The sequence below is a fragment of the Monodelphis domestica genome, chromosome 4, assembly GCF_027887165.1.
Source record: "Monodelphis domestica isolate mMonDom1 chromosome 4, mMonDom1.pri, whole genome shotgun sequence".
NCBI classification, from domain to species: domain Eukaryota; kingdom Metazoa; phylum Chordata; class Mammalia; order Didelphimorphia; family Didelphidae; genus Monodelphis; species Monodelphis domestica.
The window spans coordinates 247,022,600-247,048,538 of record NC_077230.1 but is presented as its reverse complement, the minus strand read 5'-3'; the positions used below and the strand labels follow the sequence as shown (position 1 = coordinate 247,048,538).

The window sequence follows — 25,939 nt, the reverse complement described above, 5'->3', positions numbered from 1 at the left end:
GAAATGATAATTCTTCTAGAAGAATAAAAGATTAAGAATAGCAAGAGAAGCAATTAAAATTAAAAAAAGAATGTGAAGGAAGATGGCCTACCTGAACTAGATCTCAAACTGTATTACAAAATGGTAATCATCAAAACAATCTGGTACTGAATAAGAAATAGAGTAGTGGATTGTAAAAAATAGACACGAATCCAGGACTTCCATCCCCACAAGCCCTTGCTCCACTTCCCCAAAATGCTTTGTAATCTCACTGAATTCTCAGGTGGGACAAGATGGAGAAGGGATTTAACTTGATTAGAAAGGCTTTTGTGGTCTCTTTTGGACTTCCGTTTTGGAGCAGACATGGCTCTTTTCATAATGTAGGTGAAGTTTTGTCTAGGCCTCTCTGGCCTAGGCACATGTTTCTTATTCTGTATTTTCTTTAATCCTTAACCTTTAATAAACCTCTAAAAGATAATACTCCTTGCAGAGAGAAACTAATTTCTACCTGACTCAGTCTCCCCTAAATTTTAATCTTTACAGGATGAGTGAAATAGATTAGGTACACAGTTCACAGTAGTAAATTATCACAGTAATGTGAATCTTTTTTTTTTTTGGTTTAAACATTATTTTATTCGGTCATTTTCAAATGTTATTCATTAGAAACAAAGATCACCTTTTTTTCCCTGACCACCCCCATCCCCACCCCTCCCATTGGCAATGTGTGATTCCTCTGGGCATCACATGCGTCCCCAACCCAAGCCCATTTCCATGCTAATGATTTCCATAGTAGGGTGTTCATTCAGTCTCTCCTCTATCCTCCACCCCTGTAGTCAAGCTGTTGTCCTTCCTCAGTGTTTTTACTCCCACCATTTGTCCTCTACTTGTGGGTAATGTTTTTTTTCTACGTGATCCCTGCAGGTTGTTCAGGGACATTGCATTGAGACTAATGGAGAAGTCCATTACTTTCGATTGTACCACAGTGTTTCAGTCTCTGTGTACAATGTTCTCCTGGCTCTGCTCCTCTCACTCTGCATCACTTACTGGAGGTCGTTCCAATCTCCATGAAATTCCTCCACTTTATTATTCCTTTTAGCACAATAATATTCCATCACCAACATATACCATAATTTGTTCAGCCATTCCCCAATTGAAGGGCATAATAATGAGAATCTTAAAACTACTCAGACTCTACTTTAGAAGATTTGATTAAGCTATTCCCCAATTTTAAAAATGGAGGTACTTGATCAGAAATGTATTGAGAACTTTTAAAATTACTCCACCCTACTAGACAGTGCCTTAGGGGAAGATAAAGTTGCAAACTCCTGATTGAACAATGAAAGTCCCCAACTCATATCTTATAGTAAAGCTAGAACCTTAAGCTAGGTCTATTTTTAGATCTAATACAAAAGGATGCTAAGGACCTATAAAGGTTAAATTAGTACCTAAAAGGTCAAGCAACTTACAAAAGGCAAGCTTAACAAAAGAGGTGTGAAGTACTCAGAGGATTTAATCTAACCAGAGAAGGTGAGAATAAAAGGAGATGAGAACTAAGAATGGGCAGTCCTGGGGAAAAGCATCTACGATGATTGATAGATGTGAAACTTTAGGGGAGGTGACATAAGAGAAAATTTCTTTAAAATAAGTCAGTTCAGGTAATTCAGTTTTGGATTGGAAGTCAGTTCGGGATTGAGTTGGATGCTGAACTCTGTTTCAGTGGAGGACTGGAGCTTGCTTGGAGATGATCTTGTGGTGAATGAAAAAGACTGACTCCCTCTCCCTTAGGCTCAGGCCTAGGCCATTTTGCCCTAGGCCCTTTTATACTGCCCGGCTCAGCCTGAGCCAGAGCAATTAATTCTCTCTCTCTCTTTCTTTCTCTCTCTTTCTTTTTCTCCTTCCCTTAATTCCTTCTTTCTTTATTAATTAAAATCTCCATAAATCCCAGCTGACTTGGGTATTTTTCATATTTTGGGAATTTCCCATGGTGACCACTTATTTTAGATTTTAAGTCAAAACCCTAAAATTTATCTTTACCAGTTTGGCCAAAACCTTTACAGTTTTGGTATTTATAATTTTTAACATTCACAGTAACCTAAATGTTTGATAAACCTGAAAATCCAAGCTTTGGGGGTCATATTTCAATATTTGAAAAAAATCGCTAGGAAAATTTAAAAATAGTTTGGCAAAAGACAGGCACAAGGGGCAGCTATGAGACTAATCTCAGATACTTCCTAGCTGTGTGGCCCTGAGCAAGTCATTTAACCTCCATTGCCTAGCCCTTACCACTCTTATGCCTTGAAACTGATAAACAGAATTGATTTCAAGACAGAAGGTAAGGATTAAAAAAAAGTGCTTAATGGAACTTATAAAAGCTAGGCACTGACTAACATCTCACACTGTATACCCAGATAGGTCAAAATAGAAAATGAATTAGGCATAAAGTATGATATCATTAATAATTAGGGGAGCACAGAAAAATGTACCTGTCAGAGCTATGGATAAAGGAAGAGTTTATTATCAACCAAGAGATAGAGAGAATGTCAATGGATAATCTTGATTACATGAAATTAAAGTTTCTGACAAGTTTGGCTGATAAATACCTTATTCCTCAAATATTTTTAAAAAGATCCAAATTTATAAAAAATAAGAGTCGTTCCCCTGTTGATAAATGATGAAAGATTATGAACATTGCTTTTCAAAAGAAGAAATTAAATCTACCAATAGTCACTTGAAACATTCCAAATCACTACTGGTTAGAGAAATGCAAATTGAAACACTTCTGAGATACTACTTCACACCTATCAGATTGGTTAACATCACAGAAAAGTAAAATGCCAAATGTTGGATGGGATGTGGAAAACTGGGACACCAATGCACGATGGTGAAGCAGTGAACTGGACCAACCATTGTAGAGAACAATTTGCAGCTCTACCCAAAAGACTGTGAAACTCCATACCCTTTGATCCAGCAATACCATTAGGAAAGAAAGAAGGGGGGGGGGGTGTGGAAACAATTGTACATTATAGCAGGTTTTTTTTTTTCAGTGAATTGGAATTTGAGATGTGCATCAATTGGAGAATGGCTGAACAAGTTGCTATTATTGTAATGAAACATCATCATCTAGTAAGAAATCATGAGCAGGATTGACATGGGCACTATACCCCAGAAACCCAGGCCAACTATTACCAGGGAAACTCCCTTGCTTTGCCTCCTCCTGACTCTGAACTTAGAAACACCCAATGACCCCACCTAGGGTCCTGAGATGTTTATTTTCTTTGGTCCTCTAGATTTAAGATGGCCAAAGAGATGAATCTTTATGCCTCCAGGCAGACCCCAGTCAGATGACCACCTCACCCCACCAAATGCCTGAGGACTTACCACTCTAAGTCACCTCCCCACCAGGGCATAGAATCTGTTGTAAAAAGGCATAAAAATCTCAGAACTGATGTCGTTCTGGGGGGACTTTCCATCCATGCTGTCCCCATGGGGGAACAGCCTTTCCATCCATGCTGTCCCCATGGGGGAAACAGCCTTTCCATTCATGCTGTCCTCCCAGGGAACTGCTCCCCATCTTGCTGTTCCACCTTGCTATCCTCCTGGCCACTCTCAACATTACTCTCTAAATTAATAAATCTCTTTTTTGTTTTTAAGCTAAGTTTTGGAGTCTTGCAAACTTGCAAAAGGTATCCTTCCCGAACCCCAAAGATATCATTTCCCGCCCATAACAGGATGACTTCAGAAAAACCTGGAAAGACATGTGAACTCATGCAAAGTGAAGTGAGCAAAACCAAACAAAACACTGGGGTCACAAAGAGTCAGACACAACTGAAAATGACCAAACAATAACAACATAAGAAATGACAAATAAGATGGCTTCAAAAAAGCTTGGGAAGAGTCACATGAACTGATGCAAAGTGAAATGAGCTGAACTAAGAACATTAGAAAACAACAATATTATAGCAATGATCAATAGCTGAAAGACTTAGCTATTTTGATCAAGGCAACAATCCAAAACAATTTTGAAGGCTTTATGATGAAAAATGTTTAACTGATAATAACTAATAGAGAGAACTGATGAACTTGAATTCAGATTGAACATTTTAAACTTTATTTTTATTGTTTTATTTCATTTGTTTTCTTTTGCAACATGGTTAATATATTTCACAGGACTTCCTTCACCTGTATTATCAATACCAAATTACTTATCTACTCAAGGGATAGGGGAGGAACAAAAGGAAGAGAGAGAATTTAGAACTCAAAAAAGTTTTTTAATGATTAAGAAAAAAATATTTACATTTGAGAAATATTTAATGAGATAAAAATATACTTCTTAAAAAGTGAATTAGTCCTGCCTTCAGAAATTTATGTTTTGGGGGCAGCTGGGTAGCTCAGTGGATTGAGAGCCAGGCCTAGAGATGGGAGGTCCTAGGTTCAAATGTGACCTCAGACACTTCCCAGCTGTGTGACCCTGGCTAAGTCACTTAACCCCCATTGCCTAGCCCTTCTCTTCTGCCTTGGAACCAATACACAGTATTGATTCCAAGATGGAAGGTAAGGGTTTAAAAAAAAAAAGAAATACTGGGGAGATATAACATATTCACAGATAAGTAGATACAAAATATATGCAAAAATACAAATAATAAATACAAAAATACAAAATAAATATACTCGATGGGATGGGAGGGAGACCAACAAATGGAAGAAAGAATCAGAAAAGGCCTCTTTATAGAGATGGCATTTATGCCAAAATCTGGGGACAGCTAAGTGTTCTAAAAGTTGAAAGTAAGAATGGTCAGCAATTCAGGCATGGAAGTCAATTACCCCTTTAATCCTCAGAGAAAGACTAGCATACACCAGGCCATTTGAACAAGCAAAGTGCTCAGCCTGAATTAGGAGTCCTGCTTAAATTTAGTCCTAAAGATTAACAGGAGAGTACAACATAGAAAGCCACTGAGAGGATATGTCAAATCTCTAACCAGTCAAAAGTTGAATTTTATTTTAAGAGAAGAAATTGGTTCAGACCAGACTGGCCTCTTAAGCAAGAGCACTCCCAATACTTGGTAATAGGGAGAAGATGGGGTTAGCAGTACTTCTGTCCCATTCTTAAAACTAAAGTTTTCATTAGATCCCCTTTCCCACATAAACAAGAGGATGATCTGATTTCCAAAGCTAAAAAATGCAAATCTACTTCTAAAGGTTTTAGTAACCTAATTAAATCCATTCTTTCCCATTAAATAATGGATTTTGAACTGTAAGTGCTAAATGAGTGAGAAAGGCAGGTGGGTGAATATTTGTTCCTCACTAAAATTCACAAAATTCCATCAGTAAAAACAAGAATTTTGTCCTTCTGAGCACAAGGGAATCTTTCACAGCCATTAACTGTCTTGAACTCTGGTTGTTTGGCCAGTCACAAATGTAGCATTTAGATGAAGAGGTATAGGATACTTTTTGGCTTCAATTCATAATGACTTCATCGATAATGGAAGAGAGAGATACAGATGCTGTGAACTGAGAGGCAACTGAGGACAAAGACAGGAGATCAACTCACTCACCAAAGGACCAAGGGGTTGCAAATAGTTTATCTTACACACATGCATTTGGGCCAGAGCCATAAGTAACTTGCATTTCAGCCTAGAGCATGATGGTGGTTTTAACCTCTACACTGGAAGAACAGGGCTATGTCTTAACAAAGCCTTTTCTTCTCTGAGGGTTGCTAGCATTAAGTAATGTGAAACTGCCCAGGGGGCAGATCCTGTCATGGTTTTCAAAAGGAATTTGCATTGAAGAGAAATATCAATGGCAGGATATAGCCTCAGATTGTTAGGATAAGTCAGTTTCATCCTGTATAGAGGTCAAAGAATCAAAGAATTTGGGTGAAGAGTAGAAGTGGGACAATCCTGATTGCATTACAGTTTATATTCTATACATATGGGAATGATGATTATAATTATTACATAAGAACGTTAATCTAATATTTTAAAAACACTAATTTTTTTAAGTTACTTGATTTCATCATTCCTTCCAAGCCAATCTAAGGTCTATTTCCTAGCCTCATCTTTCACACTCACTAAGAAATCATTTGACTGCAAAAGGCAATCCCTGAGATCAGGTGAGTTGCTTTTATCTTAAAATGTAGCTCTAATCCTAATTCAATAAACTCCAGTACCTCCTACTAGATTCAAGATCTTCAAAGTTCTTTATAATTTGACTCCCTACTTTTCCACTTTCTTTCTACTGTCAACATGGAATCTAGAAACCCCAAATTTGTAGCCTAGTAAGATCTGATGAACCCCAAGTTTTGGGACTAGATTGTAAATTTGGAGATCCTAAAGTTTGTACTTGTTCCCAGTTCCTGTGAGAATCCACCCAGAAGGAATCTCAGGCTAAGTTTCAGACTGAATAATGGACCCTATTGTATCATAGACCCTTTCCCAAGAAGAGCCACACTTGGGCAGAGATCATCCTTTAGTATCCATGTTGGGCAACCCCTTCCCTTAGACCCTAGCCTCTAACTATGATTCTTTTTCCACCTAGATTGTATTCTGTCAATATAGTTTGAACACTCCCATTTTCTTTGTAACTATAGTGATGTCAATCATCTTTCCCTGCCCCTGGATTTCCCAAATGGTATATAGGTTCCCCAAATTCTTTTGTTCCTTGGAGTTGTCAATCTAGCGCAGTTGGCTCTCCCAGGGGTCAGTGACCAGAGTATCCAGAGTTCAATCCTGGGACTATGCATAGTTGTTAGCACACAGCTCTGTGTAGAGGCCTACTATCACACTGAATCCCTTTTCCTTAATTAAAGAGTGATTTTTCTGACAATTTAATAGTTCTGTGTTTTTTTTCCAAGTCAACACTATCTTGCTTTCTATCTTACTCCTTCCTCATTCCAGTGATTCAAAACTTATTACTATTACTTCCAGACCACACTGTTATCTTCCAACTAGTTATTTTATTTTATTTTAACCCTTACTTTCTGTTTTAGAATTGATATTAAATATTGGTTCCAAGGCAGAAGAGCAGAAAGGGCTAGGCAATTATGGCTGTGACTTGCCCAGGCTCACATTGCTAGGAAATGCCTGAGGTCTTGAACCCCCTCTCTTCTCCAGGCTTGGTGATCCATTGAGTAATCTAGCTGCTTCCCCCTCCCCCAATCCTGGTCATTATAACTGGCTATTTGCCATACCTAGAATTCCCTCCTTCTCCTCATCTGCCTCCTGGCTCCTTTTTGGCTTCCTTGCAGGCTTAGAAACAGGAGGTCCTGGGTTCAAAACTGAGCTGAAATAGTTCCTAGTTTTGTGACCCTGGGCAAGCCACTTAACCCCAACTGCCTAACCCTTATCACTCTTCTGCCTTGCAATGGATAGCAATTCTAAGACAGAAGGTAAGGATTTTTTTTTTTAATATTTGTTGACTTGATTTTCTGGTTCATTCTAAATTACAGTTTCACACAGAAAAAAAAATATGATTGATCACATGATTCGATGGGGATAAAAAAATCACTCTATTGCAAATAGTAATAATATGGAAATTGGTCTTGATCAATGATACATATTAAAACCCAGTGGAATTTCTCTAGGTCTCCAAGAGCAGAGAGAGGGGGGAGGGAAAGAGCATAAATCATGTAACCATGGGGAAATATTCTAAATTAATTAATTAAATTTCAAATATAAAAATAAAAAATAAACTACAGTTTCAGCTAAAGGTTAAAAAAAGTTCAATGATGAAATAGATTTCATTCCTAGAGCTCATGACTCTAATTTGCATATTCTTGATTCTTAAGAACTCCCAAATTAGGCCATCCTTCCCATCTGATTAGGAAATGATGCTCAAATTAATTACAAATATATGTTATTTGAGTGCAATGCACACACTCAAAGTTAATTAATATAGCAATAAAGCCATCCCATTAGATTTCCCCTGAAGTTCAATGATAGGAAATTCCAGTGTTAGTGTTAATGGTTTTCATAGAAGAGGGGATTTTTAAAATCTACCACATCTACTAAGTCATTGAATGATTTAGGAATAAATTAATCACTTTAACCCATTTTAAAAATATGGAAACCAAAAGTCAATTAGTCAAAATCTCTACATTTAGCAGCACAAAATGACTCTAATCTGGCATTGCCTAAGGCATGTTAAATTAGTCTGTAGAAAAGGCTAGACAATAAAATTATAAGTAGCTGTTTTACTGAGAAAGATCATGAATAAGAATATGATTTACTATATTCTTTTTATCTCTAAACCTTTAAAATACAAAAATTCACTCACTTAGCTCTCACAATATTAAGTCTGAAAGAAAAGGGAGATTGGAGCTACTTGAGGTAAAGAATTATGCCACCCTTGACTATAAGTGAATATTAGGTATTAATCTGAAGCTGGAATTCCATAGGGTAGATTATGTGAAAGCAAGCCCATAGATAGTATTTATGACATAGTGACATGCATATTGAGAACAAATTTTGAGTATGTAAAAAACAGAGGCCTATGGAAACAGACATGATGAGTTAACACTGGGGCAGCTAGATAGTACAGTGGCTAGAGCACCAGGCTCGGAATCAAGAGTTCCTAGGTTCAAATTTTGCCCCAGTCCCTTCCTAGCTGTGTGACCCTGGCCAAGACACTTAACCCCAATTGCCTAGCCCTTACCATTCTTCTACCTTGGAACTGATATTTAATATTAATTCTAAGACACAAAGTAAGGGCTTTAAAAAAAGAAAATGATTAATTAATGAGTACATGCAGGGCAGAGGACTGGGAGTCAGCATGCTGTTCAATGGGTATGGGTTGATCAAGAGTGACTCCTCAAATAATAAGCTCCTTCCTTCAGCAAAATATGGCGTATGAAGGTAATTGAAAAAAGCAGTGCATAGATACAGGTGGTCCCAGTCTGTGAGATTAGGGCACATTATTCCTGTCATTATTATGTAAATGAAGAGAGGAATTTGGGTAGCATATGCCCATTTTTCATCATAATGTGCTTCTATTATAAGCTGACCATTGGCATTCTTAAAATAACCAAGAAAGGTAGTCAAGGTCCAGGAATCTAAGAGAACTAGTTCTATAATCTTGCCAGTCCTTCTATCAAGATTACTGAAAATGTAAAACTGGAAATTAATGGGTTGTCCTCCCCCTTTCACAGTAGCTACACTGCTTTTTTTTTTCCATTATACCTTCCTTTCCTAGGAAACTCATCATTGAGAAATCTCATTATATTGCAAAATTAAATCTGACTGGTACTCACATCTCATCAGAAACCTCTGCTCCTCTGAATTCTTTAACTAGAAGGTAGAGTCATGGGTTCCAGAGCCTCATTTTAAAGAGTGGGATCAGCAGAGTTTTCTCTCTATTTCCCACCAGCTATACTCCTTCTGGACATCTTTGGAACTCTCCATTATGACCCAAAGTAAGATACCATCTGCACATCCCTTTTTTCAACTTTCTTTTTGTATGTAGTATATCCCTTTTCAATTAAAACTTCCTTAAAGGCTAAGCCTGTTGTTTTGTTTGTATTTGTACCCCCTGGAACATAGTAGATGCTTAATGAATATTTATTGACTGACCATCAACTAAGGAATGGCTAAACAAATTATGGCATATGGATGCAATGCAATATTATTGAGAAGTAAGAAATGGCAAAAGGGATAAATTCATAGAATGCTAGGAAGACTTATAGAGGCAACTAGGGGACAAAGTGGATAGGGTCCTGGGCCTGGAGTCAGGAAGACCAAAGCTCAAATCCAGCCTCCGGCATTTACTAGCTATGTGACACTGGACAAATCACTTAACTTATCCTTGCCTTAATCCCCTGGAAAAGGAAATAAAAACCACTACAGTATCTTTGTCAAGAAAATCACATGGGCATAATGTTCTAAATTGACTAAATAAATTAATTTTTAAAAATGATCCACAGGGTCATAAAAAGTCAGACACAACTCATCAACAGAAAGATTTGCACAAGCTGTGATACAGAGTAAAGTGAGCAGGACCAGGAGAACAATCAATACAATGCCTACAGAAGGGGTCCCCAAACTACAGCCCCCTTAGGCCATTTATTCGGCCCCCACCACACTTCAGGAAGGAGCACCTCATTCATTGGTGGTCAGTGAGAGGAACATTGTATGTGGCAGTGCCACAAAGCACAGCATCGCTCAAGTACAGTACTACTTCCGGTGACATAATCATTTGTGAGGCACCTTGTTCTGAGAGTAACTGAACAAGAACTAGGCACTATGCAAAGGATTATGTGGCTGCACAATGAAAGACATCAGCATGGTGAGAGGTGATCTGGGGGAGGGGATTCCGCACTGTGTATACTTCTGCCCGGTATAGTGGTGGCAGTGATGGGCCTGTGCAAGGTGTGACAGGCTCATCAGAGCCAGTGCTGCAGCCTCAGCTATCCTAGGCAGTGGTATACAGATTTGTTCATAGTTTTGTTGGGGTTTTTTTTTAATAATCTGGCCCTTCAATGGTCTGAGGGACAGTGAACTGGACCCCTGAGTAAAAAGTTTGGAGACCTGGCCTACAGTATTGTAAAGAAAAACAAAACATGAAAGATTTTAAAACTGATCAATAGAATGACCAGCCCAGGCTCCAAAGGACCCATGATGAATCACAGTTGAAGCTTTTTGACAAAGAAATGGTTGAGGAAATCACTACCATAGAAGAAAGTGATGAAGTCTGAATGCAAATTGAAGTACATATTTTTCATTTTATTGCTTTCCTGAGTCATTTCTTGTATAAGCAATTTGTATCTTTTTTCACATGACAAATATGGAAATATGTATTTCATAATAACATATATAACCTACATCATATTACCTGATATCTCAGAATACAGAGAATAGAGGGAGGGAGGCAGAGAACATAGATAACAAAATATAAGAAAATGGTCATTTAAAAACTGACATGTAAAAAATTAAATATATAAACAAATCACTTTGCAAACTTAAAAAATAAAATAAATTAACCAGAGCTGCAGAATGACTATGTGGATTTGTTTTGCAAAACTATGCTCATTTGTTGAAAGGGAAACCTTTTGCTTTTTCTGTGGAAGAAAATAGTATATGGTGGGAAATGAAGGATAGTGACAGGGATTCCCAAAAAAGAGAAGAAAAAAACATCCAAGAAGCATTTTAAAAATAAAGCACAGGACATCTAGGTAGCACAGTAGATAGAACACCAACTAGGCTTGGAGTTGAGAGGACATTAACTTTTACAAAATCGTTTAATTGACATTCTATAATTATCCTATATTCTTTGTTTCCATGGATTCTAACAATGAACGCAAAGTTTTGCAGAAGATATATGTGTTCTCGTCATGGGTAGAACAGCTAGAGGTCACTTCCTCATTAACCTGTGAGGTACCAGACAAGCAGTTAAGCTAAGAATAATTATTCGTTAGACTAGCCAGTTATACAATCAATCAGACTTCAAAGGATACAATCAATATAACATTGTTACTAGGCCTGTGGGGGTTAAAGGACACAATCAACATGACCCGGTTTAAGTATTATACCAATAACAATTTTTCATTCTCCAATGTTTTACTAAAGTATCCTTCACATGTTGCCTAGCCTACAAAATTAACAACAATGTGGTGGAGTAGATCGTACCAGCCTTTCCATGAAAGGCAATTCTCTATATTTTTTCAGGGTCCCATCTACGACCCCTTATCCAAATAGGTACATAGAAGTCCTTAGGTCTGATTTTGTAAATAGACTTTCTTGACAATATTCTAAGGGGAATCTCTGTATCATTACATATAAGGTTGGAATTTTCCTGGAGCTAAGTGAGAATAGTAATCCTAACAATTCCAATAATAGGGGGTGTTAATAAGAGAAGAGTCACACAGGGGCATCTGAGTGGGTATCTCCATCTTTCCTGGGGGCCGCCGTGCAGTCCCTAGGTTCCACCTGCGACCATGTCAGACATGTCAGCATGGATTTGATGGCTCCCAGCAAGACAACAGTGACTTGTGGTTATGGAGAACGATGCAACTGCATTTGGACTAGGCTACAGCCATGCCATTCTTTGATCTTTAAAGCTGTTTGGGCCTCAATATTGACAAATGGTTGATAATTATGAGTGCTGAACAACTTTACAAGATGCCAGCCCAATGCCATTTCTTGAGAAAAAATTCATTGAGGGTGCCCATGGAATTGGTATGACCTGAATCAAGACAGAATGCAAACTGGAATATGAAGATTTCATTGAATGTTTGCAAAGGCAGAAAATGATAGTATGCTTGGGATAGCTCATGAAGTGGAAGGAGAAGCTAATGAAGGAAGAGAAGTACACTCCCCCAGATTGCCACCGGAGCAAGGACAAGCTATGATAGCCTTGACCAACCAGTCATGACATTGGGCAGTTTCACTTCTATTATGGGATTAAAGTGTACCCTGTTGTACAACAAAAATATCTATTTCTTAAAAGTCACTTCCTTTGGAAGATTAAAAATTAGAATAATGAAGCCATCCTGTTTTTCTCCCTATCCCAGTACTCTCTGTACTTTGCCATTAGGACAGCCAAACCAGACAAGATGGTCAGTGATTTTTCTTCTAAGATATGATCTGTGATTCTACCTGTATTAGAAAATAAGCATTTCAGAAAGTAAACATTCACCAGTGTAAAAAAAAATTAAAATAAATTTAAAAAAAACAAGCTAGCATAATAGAGATTCATCTCTTCAAGTCTCACTTTTTTATGTGTATTACAGGGATGAATATATCAACCTATCATTGACCTATTAGATGGAACAAGGTTGTTGAGATGAAAGCATTTTAAACATAATTGAAATTATAGAGATCCATGATTTCACATACAATCCTTTTCTGTTTGTGTATAGTGTAAAATTGAGATTTGAACTCTGGACTTCAATCCCCACAAGTCCTTGCTCCACTTCCCCAAAATGCTTTGTAATCTCACGGAATTCTGAGGTGGGCGAGATCGAGAAGGTACTTAAGCTGATTGCAAAGGCTTTTGAGGGCTCTTTTTGGACTTCCATTCTGGGGCAGACATGGCTCTTTCCATAATGTAGGTGAGGTCTTGTCTAGGCCTCCCTGGCCTAGGCATGTTTTCCTTATCCTGTATTTTCTTTTAATCCTTAACTTTTAATAAACTTCAAAAAATATAATACTCCTTGTAGAGAGAAACTAATTTCTACCTGCCTCAGTCTCCCCTAAATTTTAACTGTTACAGATGGCGACCACTAGATTGGATGAGAACTTCTCAAATTTTTTAGCCTAGATAATGATTTTTTTAAAACCACATTTCTCCAAGATGCTCTTTAGAAAACCATCTTGATCAGCTCCGGCCTGCAGCCCTCTCCAGCTCCTGCTTCTGCTCCTGGCCTCTCACCCGGTGCCAGAGCTCCCGGCCCTGCTTGTCTGCGCTGGGGTCCCCGGCTCTACCCACCCCCGCGGTCTGTCTCTCGCCCGTCTGGCCTCCGACCCAGACGGCTCATCACCCAGATCCTTGAGGCAGATTGCTGAGGACTCATTGCGTCCAGCTGGTAACAGTCTTGGCCACGTGGGCAGAGGGGAGAGATGAGAGGGAAAGGAGAATGGGCAATTTTCCCTTAGGCTAAGCCTCCATGTGGATTGGGGTATTGACCACAGAGGGTTCAGAGAAAGGGAGAGGAGAAGAAACAGATTTTTCAAACAGAAACTTAATAGCAACAGGCTGTTTAAAAGGATACCTTTTGACTCTTCTGGTAATTTCATTGACTTCACCTGCCTGTCAGGGAGCAGACTCAGTCCAAAGATTCAACTTTGGAGGGGCAGCTGGGTGGCTCAACAGACTGAGAGCCAGACATAAAGACATGTGGTCCTGGGTTAAAATCTGGCCTCAGATACTCCCCAGCTGTGGGGCATCAAGCAGATCACTCAGACCCCATTGCTTAGCCCTTACCACTCTGCCTTTGGACAATAGGCATTTAAATGGATAATTAATAATTAAAAAAAAAAACCACCCAAGGAACTTTGAAGAGACTAAAGGCTATATTCTAAGGCATTTCAGACTCCAATGGTTTATAAAAAATCTCTGTATTCTATAGTATTTTTCCTGATTGTTTTGTTTAAGGCTTAACTTTGTGATGTTAAATTCATATGTTACTGGATTCAATATTATTCTCTTACACTGAAGGTTGATTGAATTTATTTTGAATGTACTGAGTTTTAAAATTCTATTGTTTTTTCCCCTATAACTGTGCTGAACAAATCTTATTGTAATTAAGCCCATATTTTAAAAAAACAGCTTTTTTCTATTTTGCTGAGGATAGATGGACTTCAGAACTGGTTACAATTGTATAAGAACTTTGGAAAATTTAACATGCTAAATATTTCAAATGATTTAATGGGTTTTTAAAATATGATTTTTGTAATTTTTTTTAACAATCTCTGGTTATTTTTGCCTGCCCCTACCACAAGGTAAGGCCATTCTAGTAGCTGAAGTGAAATACATTTTATAAACCCCAACCTTCCCACATGTGGATGGAAGTTGGGCAGTTAATCTCAGGGCATTTGTATCCCTTAAAAAAGCCTCCAAAAAAGGAGCACCCCTTTATTTATGCTCTTCAACTCACTATTTTACTTGCACCAGAATGATATATAGATTTCTTGATTATGTTCTAAACCCAAGATGAATTTTACTATGTTTTAAAAATATGTTTATCACCAAGGTTGAAAGATTGCTACGTTTGTAAAAACTTGTGACAAATATCCATCAATTCATAGGCTTTTAAATGTCATACAACTTATGTGAAATGTGAAAGTGTGTTTGTTTGCTATTGTAATTAATTGGGCTATTGAGAATTTTGGGGATATTGATACTACATATTTGTACTACTATTCAATTCATTTGCCTTCTACTCACAGTGATCATGGCCAGATACAAAGAGGAAATGAATTTCATTTTTGGTGAGAAAACCTTGTAATCTTTATTTTCTTAGCTGATACAGTATGTCAATGATTATAAGCTATATTTTGGAATTTTTTAAAGACTTTTATTATATTTTTCTTCCATGTGCAATATACTATTTGTTTTTTTTTCTCTTTTTTATATTTGAAGCACATGTCACCAGCATTAAGATTTTCTTTAACTTTTTGACTTTTCAGTAATATAAGTTTGAAATACATTTGCCAATGCATGCCCTAAAAAGCTAGAGACTATAAAAACAATGCCACTAATTATTTAAATAAATTATGGGACTTTGCTTAATGATTTTGTCTGATTCCAAGACAAGATATACACACTAGAGCCGTTGCACAGAGCCAAAGAAAACCCAATCCAGGATGGATTGATGCACTTCTAGGCCAATACAAAGGTCTTGAACCTAGTGTGAAGACTCGAGGTTACTATGTTTAACATGTGTTAAGACATAGGCTTTCCTTGTGTCCACACTCACTCTGAAAATACTCACAGACGAGTATCCCCAAAACCTTGGCTCCTATAATCTGGTCCCCTTTTCTGCCTCTCATAGTGTGGTACTTTTCTGTAGTCCTGGCTATTGACTGGGTAAATGCATCATTGCTTAGATCATTTTGATTGGGCCCTGATTCAAGGACCTGTTATAGATTTATTTTTCTTTACTTGGAATTTTTACACATAAGACTTTGACAGTCTATATTTTCATCCAGAAATTTTTCTTTTTTATTTGGATTTTTCTGATGTCTTTTTAATATCTCTTACCAATTGGTTCATATAACTCATAACTCAGCCATGCATCCTTAAGTGATTCTGTATTTGTCAATCACCCTCTTAATGGGGGGGGGGGGGGAGGATGTAAAAAATATTATTATTTAAATTGCAAAGTTTAAATTCCTTTTGAGAAGAATTTTAGGTAAAGAAGATGCTACCTCTCTGAATCCAGAACTGAACTGTTGGAGAAGCCACCATGAAGAAGCCTCCAGACCAGAAGCTGCACAAAATTGAACTTTGGGTGTGGTTGATTGAACATTTATTTGTATGTATACTTTTATGCCAAAGGGGACTGCCCCCTAACTGGCTTTTTGTCAATGCATCCAGCAATTATTGGTTTTGGGTTTTTTTCTTATACTCAAAGTATTGTAATCTTTAAATTGATTATGTTTTTATGATCCTTTGGGGAAGGATTTCTTCCCAGAGGATCAAACGGAGGTTTTAAAATTGAGATTTGAACTCTGGACTTCAATCCTCAAAAGTCCTTGCTCCACTTCCCCAAAATGCTTTGTAATCTCACAGAATTCTGAGGTGGGCAAGATCAAGAAGGTACTTAAGCTGATTGCAAAGGCTTTTGAGGGCTCTTTTTGGACTTCCATTCTGGGGCAGACATGGCTCTTTCCATAATGTAGGTGAGGTCTTGTCTAGGCCTCCCTGGCCTAGGCATGTTTTCCTTATCCTGTATTTTCTTTTAATCCTTAACTTTTAATAAACCTCAAAAGATATAATACTCCTTGTAGAGAGAAACTAATTTCTACCTGCCTCAGTCTCCCCTAAATTTTAACTGTTACAATAGAAAGAAATGAACTCCCTTGATGTCTGTCAAGTTTACAACAATAAAAAAGAAAAAACAGCAAATATTAAAAAGTTACATAAGATGCCCAAAGGCTAGCCCAATTTTATTTAATATATGAACCAATGAAGCATTTTTTCCAGTAATTATCTTTATGTCATACAAGGCACCCTGAATGTTTCTCACATTTCCTATGAAAATGAAATCATCAAAAATAACATGGTGTTTTTCTCTCTACATATTTTACCAACACATCATGTTAAATATTTTTTATCTAGACAAAAACACTGTTTTAAACAATGAAATTGCCTTCTTCGTCTTCTCCAATAGGTATCTGGAGAACATAAATCCCCTATTACTTTATGCCACTGTACCAGGCTTATGATTTGTTTCTCAAGTTTTTTGTTTATTTTCTCTTCATGTCCAGTTGATCTATAGTATACTCTGAGAAAAATATTTTCTGTTCCTGCCTCTATTGATCACTATCCAAATGCTCTCCACCATTCTACTCTACTTTTATTCATTTATTTTCTCATACGAGTATGAGAGTAAAATAAAATTATAAATGTTGAAGGGAATGTAGCAAAATTGGGACAATAATGCCTTGCTGGTGGAGTTGTGAATTGATCCAACCATTCTGGAAGGCAATTTGGAATTATGCCCAAAAGGCTTTAAAAGAATGTATGTCGGAGGCCTAAAAGTGGGGCTCCACCTCTGGCTGCAGCTGGCTACTGAGACAGGAAGAACTTGCCTTTTAGGACAGGGGAGAAAAAGGAAAACATTATTTTGTTATCTTCTTCCTGTGGCCACTGTGTGGCCAGATGAAACAATGGGACCATTTGGACCCCAGGATCAAAGATTTAAGCTCCCTGGAAACAGGTTTTGATTGTCACGTCAATGGGGCAGCTTTGCAGAAGAAAAATCCAGTTCATTGAACTTTGCCTGATGTCTTAGCAGAGCCTTTATCAAGTGAAAGGCATTAATTTGTGATAGCACAATATGTAAACGAATTTGAGGGAAGTGATGTACCTGTGGAACAACAGGAAATTAACAAAGCAGAAAGTTATTTTGAAAATGCCAAAGTAGAATGTATACTCCAGACATGCCCAGAACTACTTCAAAAAGATTTTGAATCAATGTTTCCAGAAGTGAATTCTGGCAAACTATAACACAGAAAACCAAAAATGATATGACCACGTGGAGTGAGGAGCTTGAAGATGAAAGATAAATGCTGTTAGAAAAGTTCATAACTGGTGCTAAAGCATAACGGTGCTATGATTTGCGTACTGAAGGCTATTGGGCTGACTTTATTGATCCATCATCTGGATTGGCATTTTTTGGACCATATACAAGCAATACTCTTTTTGAAACAGATGAGCAATATCAACATTTAGGATTCTCTGTTGATGATCTTGGTTGCTGCAAAGTGATTCGCCATAGTCTTTGGGGTACACATGTGGTTGTTGGAAGTATCTTCACTAATGCCACACCTGACAGTAGAATTATGAAGAAATTAAGTAGAAACTAGGTGGAAGCTGTATTTCTACTTGACATTTTGTCTAAAAACACTGTCAAAAAGTCTTCATTTTTTAAAATACTCATTTCTAGGTAAAATATTATTTATTTCAGCACCTAAAACTTATGTGATTTATGAGATTTTTTTTAAATGGCAAATGTCCACTCTTTGTATTTTTGTTTAATACATGCTAACTCTCTATATTGTATAAAAGCAGTAATTAATATAGATCCAGGTCTTGATCCTATATCATTTGTTTATGGAGTGAGAGTTTTAGTTGTTTCTCCTTTATATTTGAAATTTTCAGTTTTACATACATCCTTCCAAAAATAAATCACAGGTTAAGAAGATGAAGAAATTTCTTTTCCTATTGTGATGTATCAACTTCAATTCTAAATGATTTTTAATTCGGACCTATGTAAATCTTATCAAGTTACACAGTTTTTGTAAATTATAGTTGTGATATTTAGATTCAGATTGAGTCTTCTAGTTTATTGGAAAGCAGTACTTTTTGCCACATTTTTAAGATGGTCTTCTTCAAATTTAAAAATTTTAGGATTTTGGTATTTTCCTCATTTTCACATTCTATAGATAATTGTATCAAGGTGCATACATCAACATCAGTATTTAACCTAAGATGTCTTAGGCCTTGGATTAAAAAAAAATGTGTCAGAATGTAAACACATTTATTTATTAGAAACAAATTTTTATTTCTTTCATTTGCCAAATCTATTTTTGTGATCCAATGATAAACTGAAACTTCTACATGTTACAGAATACCTCAGTCAATGACAGAATTTATATTTTACAATGTAAACTTGAAGACTAATCCTTTTGCCAATAACTACCATGAAAATAAGTAACTTATACCAGAAAAGCAAAAAAAAAAAGTACCACTCCCAGGTTTATATCCCAAAGAGATTTTTTTAAATGGGAAAGGTTCTGTTTGCATAAAAATATGTATGGCTGTGCTTTTTGTGGTGGAAGAATTGGAAAATGAGGGGGTGTCCCTCAGTTGGGGAATAGTTGAACAAATTGTGGTATATGACAGTGATGGAATACTATTGTACTATAAGGAATGATGAACTGCTTGATTTTTATATGAACTGGAAAGACCTACATGAACTGATATGAAGTGAAAAAAGCAGAACCAGGAGAACATCATATACAGTTACTGAAACATTGTGGGATGATCAAATGTGATTGACTGCTACTAAAAACAATGTAGTAATCCAGGACAATGCTGAGGGATTTATGAGGAAAAATGCTATCCACATCTGGAGAAAGAATTGTGGGAGCAGAAATGCAGATGAAAACATATGATTTATCATTTGTTTATATGGGTATATGATTTGAGATTTTGGTTTTAAAAGATTACTCTATTAAAAAAATGAATAATATGGGACATAGGATTTGAGTGATCAAATATGTATAACCTAGTGAAATTACTTGTCAACTCTTGGAGGAAGGAGAGAAGAGGGGAGGAAGACAACAAGAATTATGTAACGATGGAAGTTTTTAAAAAAAGAAATAAAAGAAACATTATTTAAAAAAATAAAAGGGAGGCACTATAAATGGGAACTGGGGCCTAATTTGTACACAGAAGAAAGAGACTACACTGAGTTATAGACTCACTTACCTATTTGGATATAATATCTATACAAGCCCCCAAAAATCAGTAAATGATAAGAAAAGACTGGTAGATGAATTTCTGGACCTAGAAGAAGGGATCCCCTCAACTGCCACCAATCTGGTTCCTTTTTTAGGTGGTATAGTAGATAGAAAGCCAGACCCAGAGTTAGGAAGAACTGAGTTCACATCTGACTTCGGATACTTACTGGCTATATGACCCTGGACAAGTCAACCTCTGTTTGCCTCAGTTTTCTCATCTATAAAATGGGGATAGCATCTACTTCCCAGGGTTGTTGTCAGGATCAAATGAAATCATGCTTGTAAAATGTTTAGCATAGTATCTAGCCTATGTACATTTTAATAATTTATTATATTATTATTAAAGATTAAAATTCCTTTAGGAAATAGTAGTCAGACATGCCAAAAAGATATATATGTTTATAAAAAGTAGTAGGAACTGTTGCAAATAAGTTGCAACATTAAAGACTTCACTGAACTCTAGCACCTACTTTCCCTTACAAAAGTTCCAGACTGCACTGGTAGAGGATGGGTATAATGGAGGCTCATTAAGTACTCCCTACTTCTAAAAGAATCAATTCTAAAAGAATCAGGGAAGTGCCAGAAGAGATGAGGTTTAATACAGCAAGAACATAGACAGAAGAGATCATTGTATTCTAGAATGAAGCTGAAAGGCATCATGAAGGAAAGACAATTTACTGAGCTGAATGTGGAGGAAAGGGCAGGACTTGGATAGATGAATTGATGAAATAGTTTTATTAGGGCTGAAGTGCAATGACAAACCGTACTACAGATTTATATAGTATCCTTCCTTGGAACTGCCTAAAAGGGTATCTGTCTGACTGTCTATCTATCTATCTTTCTTCTTTCTTCTTTCTGTAATAGATAGTAATTCTGAGGGTGTATATTTGATGGATTCTGGATAACTAATGAATCAATGTTTGCCTACCCTCCTCCCTCTTCCACCCATTTCCTCCCTCTTTCAGCCTCCCTTCCTCCCCTCTTCAGAAGCCTTTCAATTTCCCCTCCCCCTTCTTTCCCTTCTTATCACTCAGTGTGAATTATGATACTTTATAGAGAAAATACTCTTTTCTCTTCTTTAACTCAACTAAGGGTTTTATTGGGGAAGACAGAAAAGGATGGAGGATAAGGTAAGAGGGATAGGATTCCCTTATTCTCTAATATGAGGGTTAGGAGGATATTAAGGGAAATGGCAATTCTGCCACAATTGTGAAACAACATCAATCATAGAGATATAAGGACAACTGTCTCTCTTCTTTCTTCTTCTGTCAATCAGCCACTAGCAGCCCAAAATCTCAGAATCCCAGTTCACCGTTGGCTTGACTCCAACTGTTTTCCCGGTAACATTCCAAAAGGAATGTTCACTTGCCTGACAGAAGATGTCCTTTGCATGCATGCCTCTTTGACATTTCCTTCCTTCTTTTTCTTTCTTTTTCCTCCTAGTCTAGTGATGTCAAACCTTTTAGAGATGAAGTGCCATGCCCTCCCCACCACCACATGCTGAATATGGCACACACACACACACACACACACACACATATACAGGGGAGGGAGAAGGAGCTCACATTAGGCTGTTGGGTGGAGGGGTGGATGAAATGAGGAATGTCCTCAGTGAGTGTAAAGAGGGGGAAGAGAATGGCCCAAGCCCTCTGCTCTCTTCCAGCTCTGCCACTTGTGAGCTACCCACCTTACCCCCCCGTACACTTCCATTGGGCTGCTAGGCAGAGAAGGGAGATGTGAAGAAATGTCATCAGGCATGGTGGAGAGGGGGAGAGGAGCAGCTCCACCCAAGTCCCTCTGCCTTTCTAATAATAAACTGAGGAGTGAGAGGTAGATGATCAAGTGCCCACAGAAAGTGCTCTGTGTGCCATAGGTTTACCATCACTGTAACCTAGTCAGTCACATTATACTATACTGAACATACTCTGACTCACTTTTCTAAAACTTAAAAATCTTCTCTTTGGGTACCCTGAGGCATTTAGGGCAGGTTTTCCTTTACTGATATCAGCTTCAGTTCCAGTGTGACTCTTCCTCAGGCTCTATTTAGGCATTTAACATCAATTAGCTTTAACACAGGGAAAGTTACTTCAGAGAAAGCAAGAAAAAATGTACAAACATTTCATCACCATCAACACTTTGTGGGAGGCATACTCTTCCTTAAAAGGGTGTTGTTCAACTGAAGCAATATTAAAAAAAGACTTTTCTTTGTTCTTCAGACATAATGTTAGTACTGAAACCAGATGCAATGCCCATTTTTTCTCTTTTTTATCCCCCACTTTTTTCTGCCCAGAGTTTCAATACTGTTTGAGTATAATCTCTTAACCACACTGACAGGATGTTGATAATCACCCAATACCAGTAAAACTATTATATGTCTATCAGGTTCATGTTCATGAACCTATCCAAATTAGTTTATTAAAATAGGATCATAGACAAAAGAAATCTTGGAAATTATATGTAGTCCAACTACATCATTTTATATTTAGATAAGTCTTTTTTCATTTCATTGTATAATTGATGAAAGATTTAGTTTAAAGCCAAGTTTGAAGGAATAAACTTCTTTGTCATGTCTAGCCTTGAAATTGCTTCATTTATCTCAGATCTTGGCATTTAAGACTTATCTGAGCTTTTAAGTATTATCTAAGTACTGTAATTTATTTTAAGAAATTGCCTTTTGGGGCCAGTTTGGTGACTTAGTGGATAGAGAGCCAGGCCTAGAGATGGGAGGTCCTGGGTTCAAATCTGGCTGCAGACACTTCCTAGCTTTGTAACCCTGGGCAAGTCACTTAACCCCCGTTGCCTAGCCCTTACCACTCTTCTGCCTTGGAACCAATACATAGAAATGATTCTAAGATAGAAGGTAAGGTGTATTTTAAGGAATGAAAAGAAAAATAAATTGACTTTTTAGGTAATGAGTTATTATATAATTACACTGCATTTACACAGCATTTTTCATTCAGCTAAATATATCTCCAACACATTACAAGTCAATAAATATTTTCCAATCTACCAAAGCACACCATCTTCTATAAAACATAGAAATTTAAGTCACTGACAGCTATTTAAAAGTATAAAGGATTAATTAAGAAGGACAAAGCCTGGGGCCAATGGGAAATAATTTAATAGAGAAGTTTGTCAAGGTCCTAAAAGACTTTCTTTTTTTATTCCTAGACTTTATAGCTTTGATAATATATGATGTAATAAATGCCTGTGGAAGTAGCCTAGCCCTGTTATAAGTACTAAAGTGTTTTATACTTTTCCAATGGCAAGAAATAGTTGTCATATGCCCATCCTAAAAAGTTTGCTTCCTGGATTTGGCTACACGAAAATCTTCCTGGACAATTTAGTGGAAGTAATCTATCTCTGCTTGCCAGATGTGATTAGCAACTATTAACCACTAATACCATGTCTAGTATTTACTCAAAAGAATTAATGATATTCCTTACAGCTTTCAAGTATTTTATATATCTCATACTATTAATATGGAAAAATGTGGACAGGTGGGCGAAACAATGATGCAATTGGATGGAACTGGTTGAATAGCCAGACTCAAAAAGTAGACAGTTCAGCATCATCGCTTTGGGCCAGGGGTCTCCAGTAGAATGCCCCAGGGATCTGTACTTGGCCCTGTGCTATTTAAAAGTATCAGTGACTTAGATAAAGAAAAAATGTCATGATGATCAAATTTGCTTTAGATACAGAGAAGGAAGGGTAGTTAATACACTGGATGACAAGAGTCAGAATCCAAAGATATTTCGATAGGCCAGAATAGTGTACTAAATATAATAAAATGAAATCTAGCAATAGCAAATGCAAAATCTTACACTTGCATTCAAAAAACTCAACTTAAATGAACAAGATAGGAGAGGCATGGATAGACAGCAATTTGCCTGAGAAAGATTCGGTGGTCTAAAGGACTGTAATATAAGGCAGGGTAATAGAAAAAAAGCACTGTAAAATGGAAAGGACACTGGCTTTGGAGTCAAATGACTGGATTCAAAGCTGTCTCTGTCACTTACAACTTTTGTGATCTTGGACAAATCACTTACCTCTTAGCTTTTCATCTGTAAAATAAGGGGGAGGTTGAACTAGATGACCTCTAAGCTCAAGACCTTCTGGCTTGAAAACTGTGATCCTACTATGTGGCAGCCAAAAAAGGCAAATACAGTCTTTTGCTAAAATAAGAGACAGGGGCAGCTAGATAGCACAGTGGATAGAGCACTGGCCTGGTGATAGGAGGTCCTAGGTTCAAATCCAGACTCAGTTACTTCCTTGACTGTGGGCAAATTACTTCATTTCAATTACCTAATCCTCACTGCTCTTCTGCCTTGGAACTGATACTTAAGTGTCAATTCTAGGGGGGAAGAAGAGTTTTTAAATAAAATAAGAGACAATTTCCATGAATAAGGAACTAAGAGTCTAACTGAATTCTGCCCTGGTCAGACCAGCACATCTGTAGTACAACACAGTTGAGGAAGGTCATTGATAAGCTAGAGAACATCTAGTCTTGAGGCTATACTACACAAACATTGGTGGAAGAAATTAGGGGTCTTTAGCCAGGAGAAGAGAAGGCTTAAAGATAATAGTTATGTTCAAGTATTTGAAGACCCATCATTTTAGAAGAGCTAATTTGTTGTATTTGGCCCTAGTGGAAACAGCAGAAGCTGCAAAGAAACAAATTTAGGTTTCATATCTGGAGAAACTTCCTAATAATTAAAAAGTAGGAAAGACTATACAAAGGATAAAAATAATATCTGTCCCTGCCCAGCCTTTCAGCTTCTTCACTTATCATAGCTGATTTTTAAACTACCATTTTAATTCCTTTTTGGTATAGAACAAAAATATGACTTTTTAAAGGAACTCTCAATGTGGAAACCTCAAGGCTAATGCAACTGGCATTAGCATTCTAGTCTAAAATATTTGTCTGAAACAGTAGGATATTAAGATATTAATTTATTAATATATTATAATTATAATAGTATAATAGCATGCTATTATATGAAAATATTATTTCACTCATATGTCATGATTTATTAAGGGATTAATTTATTTAGGAACATCAATCAGTAAGAACGAGATGTTATTTCATCGTAACATCACACCCCCACTCAGAAGGGTAGGATGGATATACCATGGATCCTGGATACTTTGTAGAGAGAAGCCTGACTGTTGCTTGGTTGAGAGACCTTTGCACCTATGATACTAATGTATGTGTGGTGAGTCTGAGCAGAGACAGTGAAATATGAGAGAGAACAATTGAACAGATAAATGGATCCATAAACATGTGGGAACTACCACCCTCCCACCTCAACATTTCCCTTGACTTTCAGGTCCTGCAACCAGAGGGCTGCTAGAAGCTGACTTCCCTTATGAAATCTTTCTCCCCTTGGTTAATTGAGATTTTATCTAACTAACAAGTTGAACAGGTCATTTACTCTTATGTATATGGCTTTCTACTCTAACCTGCTTAACTCCCTGTGAATCTTAAAAATTCTCAGACCCTATTTCAGAACACTTGGTTAAGACCATTTTAAATAATAAAGGGACTTAGTCAGGAATGTGGGAACTCTACTCCACCCATACTTAAGCATACTTTAGGGGAAGATAAAGTTACTTACAGTGAAGCAAAAGCCTTAAGCTAAGTCTATTTTTAGGAAGGTGCTAAGTACCTATGAAGGTCAGGCAACTTGCAAACTTGTAAGGGACAAGCCTTAACAAAAGAGGTGTGAGGTTTTAGTCTACTCAGGTGTGAATTACTCAAAAGTTTAGTCTACTCGGGTGTGAATTAAGAATGGTCTGTCCTTTGGAAAACGTCTACTGTGATTGGTAGATGTGAGAACTTAGGGGAGGTGACATAGGAGAAAATTCTCTTTAAAAGGAGGTCAGAAAAGGCCTCTGGAAATTCAGTTTGCCAGAGCTGAATTGGAGCTCAGACTAGTTGGAGTAGCTGGGTCTCTCTGACCACTAGAGTTTTGCTTGAAAGGATCTTGAGGTGAGTTGATAAAAGACTGACTGATCTCTCTCTTAAGGCTTTGGTCTAGGCTGGCCTAGGCTGGCCTAGCCCTTTTCTGCTTATTTCCTCTTACTCTCTCTCTCTCCCTTTCATTAATTCCTTAATTTGTATTAATTAAAATCTCCATAAAACCCAGCTGACTTGGGTATATTTCGTATTTGGAAATTTTTCCCTGGCGACCACTTTATATTTGATTTAACTCAAGACACTGCCTTGAAACCATATTTTTGCAGTGACAGTTTATGCCAACAACTCTTTTAAATGTTAC

The 25,939-nt window shown here is 37.2% G+C and overlaps 1 protein-coding gene and 1 pseudogene across 1 annotated transcript in view; one reads left to right on the top strand and one right to left on the bottom strand.

Annotated features, from left to right (window-relative positions):
- The window catches only part of SLC35F2 (solute carrier family 35 member F2), an 83,836-nt gene that overhangs the window by 36,283 nt on the left and 21,614 nt on the right, over positions 1–25,939 (bottom strand). The gene's annotated exons all lie outside the window — the stretch shown is intronic.
- Positions 17,286–18,006, top strand: LOC100032504 (cobalamin trafficking protein CblD-like; annotated as a pseudogene).